At 47.2% G+C, this 7,765-nt stretch overlaps 1 long non-coding RNA gene across 1 annotated transcript; it reads right to left on the bottom strand.

The window, feature by feature from the left end:
* Window positions 1-268: 268 nt before the first annotated feature.
* Window positions 269-1,482, bottom strand: LOC120760762 (uncharacterized). Its single transcript, XR_005703464.2, has 2 exons — window positions 1,336-1,482; window positions 269-1,113 (listed from the first exon to the last, which is right to left on the bottom strand). It is a non-coding gene; the product is annotated as an uncharacterized LOC120760762 (long non-coding RNA).
* Window positions 1,483-7,765: the final 6,283 nt, after the last annotated feature.

The raw sequence follows: 7,765 nt of genomic DNA, 5'->3' as shown, positions 1-7,765 counted from the left end.
ATGGGCCACTTCTGCTCACCCTGAGCGCTGGAGCTCCTCAGTGAGCTCACTTCTCCCTGCAGAGCTCGGGTGAGCACCTCAGAGCAGGGCAGAGAACTTGGAACCTCTGCTCTGCAGTAAACAGCAGCCTGTTCCCTGCCCTGCGTCCTGACAGCATCCAGGATGTAATGACAGCACCCAGAGGAGCACCTGTGACTCCTTCAGCTTCCACTATAAGCAGCCCCTGGTCCCCAGGACACACTCTAAGGATGTCTGTGCAAAGGACAAGTTGTTACATACCCACATTTATTCCGTATTGCCACTCGTGCCAGAAAAATTCACCAAACAAGTGTGTGATGGCACCTCATAGGATTCTTGGGATGGTCCTTGTGGATGTCTTGCAACTCAGGATGTTCTATGATTCTATGACCTCCATTTATCAGGAGACAATGCCACTTTACACACCAAATTTACAACCACACAACCCTGGATATATGCACAGCACCAGGAACACGCATCCTTCCAGGAGGAAAGAAGAAACAGCACGTTCATCTCTGCCATAACACTGCAAATTGTTTTAAATACCGATGCCAGCATATAATGAATGAATCCACTCACATTTCCCGTTCTACACAGTTGTCTCAAAATAAGCGGACCATCAGCTGCCGCTTTCACTGTTACAAGGAGAACATCACTGAGATATTACCAGACCAACACTCCTACTTCATTCTCATTCAGCATCCAGAATTCAGCTTGGAGGATAAGGAAAATGAGAGCAATGGCTAGTGACAGTGAGCCTTGATAGGGTCACGGGCTTTGCAACAGCTCCAACGTGCAGGCGGGTGAAAACATCACTCTCAAAGCAAAGGGACAGAGGAAAGAAGTGAAGGAGGGGGAGAGGAAAGAAAAAGGAAAGGTTGATGGACAGTTGGACTTGTTGAGGGTGAAATCAATTAAAGTGCATCAAATCCAGAATTCATGCTTTTTCAAAGTGACAAATACGTGCTGGAAACTGAGAAAGACTAGGGGAAAATAATGTCTTTGACCTCCCGGAGACCGGCTGTTCCTTCTGTCAGAGGAGCCAGAAGTGAAGTGAGATGAGTTCATGATAAATTGTAACAGCCAGGCAGCCACCTTAAAAAAGAGCGAGGTGAAAAGGTTACAGAAGGGACCCAAAATGCGAAGAATTCAACCAAACATCAAGATAAATCAGCTCAGGCCCCTGTGTGTGCGGAGCCAGCCTTCACAGAGCTGCTGTGGCTCATCTCAATTTGTTACCCTGGCCTGAAGTGTAAGAGACACACACAGCTTGTTTACAAAAGCTTTGGAAAACATCTTTACAAAGGGCTGCCTCACCTCAGCCCTCCCAGGTGAGGTGACACTGTGATCACCCTGCTGCCATCCCAGTTTGGAGTCTGTCAGACAGAAATTACTTGGATGCACACAAATATCCCCAGCAGTCCTGTGCTTTAGGAGAAAGCTTTCCAAGAGTTAGACACCTCTCTCCTGCTAAAGAAAACTAAATATTCACACTTCTGAAAGTTTCAAAGCCTTAGTATCTCATTTTCTCTTGCACTTAGAACTTCCTAGTTTTGATCTTCAAAGTGTGGTAAAAATATTTGTCTGGATGCTTCCACTAGTATGGAACTTTGGATCTTTTTCCCTTATTAACAACCAGAAATTATGAACGCTGATGATTACTCTCATGCAGAATAGTTGAGTGCAAAGCTAAAGTATTTTAAAGAATTGATAAGCATATCATACATGCTAAGAAAATATTTGAAGCATTGTGCCCTGCTGGGATTATATATGCTTAATCCATTAAATGTCCAAGAAAATATGTCAGTGCAGGTGAAATGGAACTCAGCATTAAAAACTGACACAGTTCACTTGACAGTGATGTTCTCCACACAAAGTAAGGCTTCACTTTACCTTCACATAAAGTAAAGCTTCCCCAGCACTGCATCTAATGGTTTATGTGAGCTTTAACAAAGGCAAAGCAGAATTTTGGGGAGTATTTAGTGCAGTTTTGCACTCCCCCCCACCCCCAACTCCCGCTCTAAAGCTCAAACTCTGACTGCAGTCCTCACTTCAGCCCAGGTGTTTGTGACACAGGGTCCTCCTTAAACCATTAATATGTACCAATGGATACTTCCCCAGATCTTCCAGCAAGAGCTGCTCAAATCTGACTCTTTCCAAACTGACCCTTTGAGGAGGTCACTGACAAAGCCATGGTTTCTCTCCTGCCCTGAGCCTTTCCTGGCACTGACAGGACTGTAGGAAGTGATTTATACCAGAGATGCTCAGCTAAGCCAGCTCACACTGCTGACTGCTGCAGGGCAGCCTAATCATGGGATCTACAGGAGATTCCCAACTGTAGCACAGAATTCCTCATGCCTGGGACCCTGGCTGGTGTGGAGGCCGTGTTGAGGCCAGTGTCTGCAGTGGGAACTGGGGTTTGGCTCGGTGCTGTTGCTGGGAGGAAGCTCAGCTCTCAAGTCCTGGCTGGCATCCTCACAGCTCTGCCTTCAGACAGCACTGGTGAGCATCTCACCAACTGCTCCTGACACACATGCCCACCCCACTGTTGTTGCGTTTTTCCTCATGACAACCTTCCCTGGATGGCCCCTTCCCCGAAACAGCATGATTCTCTCAGGGAGACACGAGTTCACATCAACAAATCCTTCCCGACACTGCCCTGAAGCACTTTCGCTATGATCAGCTATTCAGAGTGATGGGACACACTAGTTAGATCTCTCTGTGTGTTTATCAATCCCTTCTCAGCCATTTTCCTCTGTAAATCCGTCAAATCTTTTTCTTCAAGCTCTGTGGGAACAGTTAGGAGTTATCTCCTCAGAGGTGCCTGCCCTGCCACTTGGATTTCATCCTGCTCCTGGAGAAGTTGGATGTCAGCAATGGCCAGCACAGTGCAGACACAGCAGCAGCACTGCTGCCAGTGCCCTTGGAGTGACAGCATCCACACCAGAGACCCTCATAAAATCCCTTACAAACCCCCCTGTCCCTGGGCAGGGGACTGGGAGGAGTCCTCTTAAACTGGGACAGAGAAGGAAGAAAGGGAAAAGCACAGGGATGAAGTCAATTGAGTACAAAGTCTGTAACACCCCAAAGCAGACACAAAATTTGTTCTGAGAGCAGCCAGGGCAGGAATCCAGCTGCTCCACAGGATCTTACAGGAATTTAAGGACACAGGATTTAGAAGTGTATTGGACACAAGGCATATACTACATATCCACACATGACACATCCCCCTACAACCCTGCGATGAACATCACTGAAGCCACATACTGCCACCCATAGATTCAGACCTGACAAATATTCTTTTATCCTTCCAGGGAATTTGAGCTTGAAAACCCACACATCTTCACTTTAAACAGGGAGCATCAGCCAGCCTGTCTGCCCTGCAGTGATGCTCGTAACTTGGTGCAGGCAGTGATTTGCCAGCCAGCTTGGACGTGCCCAGCTGCTGCCTGTGGAACTGCCCTCTGCAGCTTACACACACTTTGATTGTGCAGATCTGGGTCAGCATCAAAGGAGAAGGTTTCTTTCTCCTTTCACCCTTGCCATCAGCTGAGTGGGTTATCAGTCCTGTTCTGCGGTCAGGGAATGCAGCACAAAGCAGTGACAGCACCTGGCTGAGGACACTTTGCAGGACAGCTCCTGATTTGGAAATCAAGCCCTTACCAACAAGCTCCAGGTCCTCCACACCACCAACCAGGTGACACCAGGTACATAAGACTAAATTGTGAAGCTTTTGGGAAGATACACCTGGTGGAGGGCTGACAAAATCTGTAGGTATCACCAGCTATATCTTCTCAGTCGTAGAGCATTCCCATGAGTAACAACCCAAAATTTAGAACAATCCCTATTCTCCCACCAAGCTACCCATTTCCAAAGGAGAGCTGTAAGGATGGTGAAGTGTCTAGAGGAGTGGCAGAGGTCACTTGCCACATTCAGGTGGAGGAGAGAGAGCTCACTAGGGGCTGCAGCTCCTCCTGAGAGGCAGCTCTGATCTCTGCTCTGTGTGACCAGGGACAGGGCCCAGCTGGAGCTGTCCCAGGGATGCTCAGGCTGGAGATAAGGAGAAGGTTCTACCCCAGAGGGTGCTGGCACTGCCCAGGCTCCCCAGAGAATGGGCACAGCCCCGAGACTGCCAGAGCTCTAGGAGAGCTTGGACAACACTCCCAGGAACAGGGTGGGATTGTTGGGGCATCTGTGCAGGCCAGGAGTTGGACTGGATGATTCCATGATCCTATTCCTTGCTCCCTCACCAGCCAGAACAAGCACACAGGATCTGGGATCCTCCCCTTGGAGCCCTGCAGGATGGGGCAGGAATCTCTCAGAGCCGCCCTTCGTGCTGGGTTTCATCAACGGTGCTGGATGCGAGCGGAGAGATGAACACGGAGTTATAGATACGAAACTAACAGAACATTTTACCATCCAAAAAAAGAGATTCTGTCACTATGATTGAATAGTTTCTGCTCCTGCTTCTGATGTCTCCTGTCAGAAGAGGCAGATGAGAATAGACCACGTGGCAGGAACATCTTCACTAAAATGACTCTGGTAACAAGCAGCCAGACAGCTCTGTATCCAAAACATCCATGAGGGAGAAAAAAACCCTCCAAGAGCCACAGAGCAGCTGCTATTCTTCTAGGACTGAGTCTGTATCTTTGTCCAAAAATAGCTGCCATCCAACCATCAGCATTTTTAATATTTGGTTTTGTTGCCTCTCCCTAAATTGCTCTCATGAAATCTTCCATTATAAAAGCATTTCAGTTTTTTTCCCCCATCTCTTCTGAATTATTTTCCTGTTTTGTAGGACTTCAATTTGGTGCTGAAACACTTTTTGGTGAGTTACAGAGAAAGATGAAGCTTTTGCTTTCTAAAGGAAGAAAATAAAAGCCTTTTTTAAGATAGTGTTTCATTACAACTTGTTATAAACTTTTTTTTTTTTTTAAGATAAAAAAAGTAAATGTGTAAACAGTAAAATGTGCCCAACCAACAGCTTCTCTTTGCTGGTCCTTGACATTTGGCTTCACCACAACTGCTGCCACACAAAGCCAGGCTGCAGCTCTTAGGCCATATAAATGGTAAAGCTTTAGTTTTAGAGGGATAGTAAAATTGAAAGGAAAAACAAAAATCCCACAACCAACCTTTTTCCTCATTACAGGACTGGCTCTAGAGAAGGAGCAGAGCTGAGACACTGTTTGGAATCCAGCCACAGCATGTCACAAAGACACACCACGTACTCAGTGCATCTGAGTGATCAGGGTTGATGTTTCCAGCCCAAAATTCCTGCAGGAGTTGGTGAGTGTCCACCAAGCAGTACCAAATCATCACACAAAACAGGTTCCATCCCCTGTATTGTATAGAAGGGAGGCTGGAGCTGACCCTTCTAAACCCCAAAACAAAATGTTTGTTTGGGATACCAGGACCTGATCCTAATCTGTGACTCCAAAGCAGCACAGAGGAAGAGGTGATAGATTTTTACCATGAGCTTGTCTTTCCTGATCCCCAAGCCTTGCGTGCTGGTGAGTGAAATCCATCAAAGAATGAAACAAGGACATTTCCTCCAAACATAAATCCTGGAATCACTGGTGGGGAAGGGAGCTCAGTACAAGTGCTGTAACGCTGTGCCACGCACGTAATTCAGCTGGGCTAATTCACAGCTTTCCAGCCTTTGGAAAGCCTGACTCACAGAGATTTGAGAAGGACCTGAAGCTTTAGCCCCCTCCTCCTCCCCTCTGGTACAACTTCCTACACCAACCCTCTGGGACATTAAATCTTCCAGTTGCCATTTTCTCGTAGGCAGGGAGGATATGAATTTCATAACTCCTCAGCTGAGCTGCCATCAAAAGCCATGAAATACAACAGGAAACCAAGAGCATGGCCTGGCGAGTGCTCTGTGCACAGCCACGAAAACCCAGGACTGGACAAGCCATTAAGAGCAGCACGTCGTGCCTTGAGCACAGGTCCATGGGGTGGTGAGGGAGAGCACCGACACCTGAACAGCTCAGAGGGATGAAATCAGAGCAGGACAGAGCCAGAGCCTGGGCTGGGGCTGGTCATGCACAGGAAAAGCTGTGCTTAGCAAGGAGTCACTCTCTACATGCCTGACTTCAGGGGTTGTGGGGGGACTGGGCTGCCAGAAGGGCTGAAGGAGGAAGCCAAACCCCAATTCAGGCACGTAACAGCTACAGGAGCAAACCGCTGCCCGAGTCCCACTTGAACTGGTGCCTGTCTGCTAGAGCCAAGGTGAGGGGGAGCTGGTGATGGCACAGGGGTTACAGAGGCTGAAGCACCCCTGCCTCCCTCATCCAGAGCGCTGCCAATGCAGATGCTTTTTCAGAAACTCACAGGTCACAAAGCCCAGCATGGATCACAACAGGAAAAAAGTATTTCCAAAGAAAACAATCTGGCTGTGGAACAGCCTCCCAAAGGAGACTAACGTGGCAATCCACCCCTGAGGGCACACTGCAAAGCTTTCCTCCTCCTATAAACCTTTTCATCACAAACAAGTTTACACAGATATTCCTACTCCAAAGGACTAGTTGCATTTAGCCCCTTCTTTCATATATTCAACATGAATTAAAATAATAGGCCAAGAATTTTTAATGAGTTAAGTCAGCATCATACTTTCCCCTTACCACAGCTTATACCCCCCAAAATAAGAGCTGAATAGATAAATCCCAGGAGGAATCAATACTTCTGTCAGACAATACTCTGGGGCCTTGAGCAAGCTGATCTAGTGGGTGACATCCCTGCCCATGGATGATCTCTGGGGATCCACCCAACCCAGGCCATTCTGTAATTTCTATGATTCTGTGACTCCTGCAGAGGCTCTAAAGAGCTAAGCTGTCCAGCACAGCACAGGGTTTCCCCTGTAGAGTTAGAAGCCAAGAGGAGGAGGAGACAACTTTGCAGGGGTTGCAGAGCTGATAGCACAAATGCAAGCAGCTGCTGTGGCCAATAAATTTCAGTTACCCAAGGCTCGCCACTGCAATTGGAATAATCAATATTATTGATTAGGGGAGCCCCTTGGTGCCTGTGTAGTAACCTGGATCGTGCAAAAGGAAAGCACCAGTGTATTCATGATATACTACAAAAAATCATGATATATTGTAACACAACTGCTCCAAAGGCTCTAGAAAATGCTTAGTAACACAGATACACCCATCTTTTCCAAAGGTTCACCTGCACCAAGAATGCTCTGTAGCACTGCAGCAATCCATAAGTGACACAAAGAATCCATTAAATAACCCATATCAGCATCCTTTGGCTGCACCAATAACGGCAACGCTTCTCTTGCCATGAAGTTCTCAGAACTAAAACCAGTATGTAAGGAGAAGCAGCTAGAAAAAGAGAGACACTGTTTGTTCACTGTACCACAGCCTTCAGTCCAATTCCTGCTGTTCAGCCAGCCTGAGCACGATCACGCTCAGCTCTTCACTCCAGAATGATTTTGTGAACTACCAAAACAACCTCATCACTTTAAAGCAGTTATTGACAATTCAAGTCTAACATACAGGCATTAACTTGCCTGGTCTCTCTTCAGCCAAGAAAACACTTCACCCCACCCTCCACATTTGTCCAGAAAACCAAGCGACCAGCCAACTTCAATACAACAAAAATAAAAGCTCAACATAGGTAAGTGAGCTCCTCCTGCAGCTTCTCCTCAGCCATGCTCCAACCACAACCAGGTGAGCATCTTTCAGTACTAACCAGCTGCCAACCTTCAACATTTCTCTAAAGGCAAGTATACCCAAAG

The sequence above is a fragment of the Hirundo rustica genome, chromosome 17, assembly GCF_015227805.2.
Source record: "Hirundo rustica isolate bHirRus1 chromosome 17, bHirRus1.pri.v3, whole genome shotgun sequence".
NCBI classification, from domain to species: Eukaryota; Metazoa; Chordata; class Aves; order Passeriformes; family Hirundinidae; genus Hirundo; species Hirundo rustica.
Note: the sequence above shows the minus strand (reverse complement) of the source record. Positions and strands in the feature narration are given on the sequence as shown.